The sequence below is a fragment of the Convolutriloba macropyga genome, unplaced genomic scaffold (genome assembly GCF_964194025.1).
Source record: "Convolutriloba macropyga unplaced genomic scaffold, txConMacr16.3 SCAFFOLD_5149, whole genome shotgun sequence".
NCBI lineage: Eukaryota > Metazoa > Xenacoelomorpha > Acoela > Convolutidae > Convolutriloba > Convolutriloba macropyga.
Window position 1 is genome coordinate 4,202 of NW_027453476.1, and position 1,219 is coordinate 5,420.

Below are 1,219 nucleotides of genomic sequence, written 5' to 3' on the forward strand. Positions count from 1 at the left end.
TTTCGGCTTGCGCTTAGCCTACTAGAAGCAACATAATACTAGTCATATCATAGAGCTTGATCAGCTTGTGACATTCTCATGATGAAGTTTCACCAACAGTGTCTCATTTTGAGCTTAAATCCAGCTACTAGTAACTACACAGTACTGACTGCAACAATAACTTTTATCTATACCTTTCACATGCTGCGTTTTCGGCCAAGGCCTACTAACGTCAACATAATACTCGATATAAAATTTTGATCATGATGCAGCTTTCCCATGCAGAAGTTTCGCCTTCAAATGCTCTCTTGGCCATATGACGGAACACCAGGTTACTAGTAACATCACAGTACTAGCCACAGTTTGATTGCAAAATTCTACGACTTTCACATGTTGATGTTTCGGCTTGCGCTTAGCCTACTAGAAGCAACATAATACTAGTCATATCATAGAGCGTGATCAGCTTGTGACGTTCTCATGATGAAGTTTCACCAATAGTGTTTCATTCGAATTGGTTCTGCTTTAAGCTCTCCAATTGTTTTGGATGAACCAGTTTTGCCCTTCGAAGCCACTTTTGTGAGCTTTTGTGGGTCTTTACCAAGAGGATATACCTCAAGGCCTCTTTCAATTCCTTTAAGTTCTTTCAACTCCTTTACAGTTTCTAGGTTCACATAGCTGCAAACCTTATTTCTAGTTTTAAGTCTGGCCAACTTGGGGAGAGTTGGTGCAGACCGTGACCAATTCTAGTAGGATGCCACAACAAGAATGTGATCAACTTAGCTTGTCGATGAACCTGCCCCACATTCAAACAACTCTATCGCCTTTTCCTCGTATAGTTATATGCGAGGGCCTCTCATAGAGAGCGCTGTTAGCAACCTTTTCCACATAGACGATAAAGTTGTGAGTGTTTTGCACATGGCTGTTGTCATCACCACGTGACGAGTCAACTCAGCTTGACTCTCTACACTCCGACAAGCTTTGCACATACGCCTTTAGTTCAGTATGTGTCTTTAATCTGACTCCGGTGCCTCAAGCCGGAAAAATTGTCAGATTATGATCATTATCGGTTAGTCATCCCGATGCAAGATCGTATCGTACTGTCTTTGTCTACCTCCAGATTCCGAAGAACAGGAGGAGACTCTCCCAGACCTACATATCTGGGAGAATGTTCAGAGGGCGAGAAGCTGTGGATTACTCTCCCCTAAGAACTGACTAAACTTTACCCTCGTCCAAGGTAAGT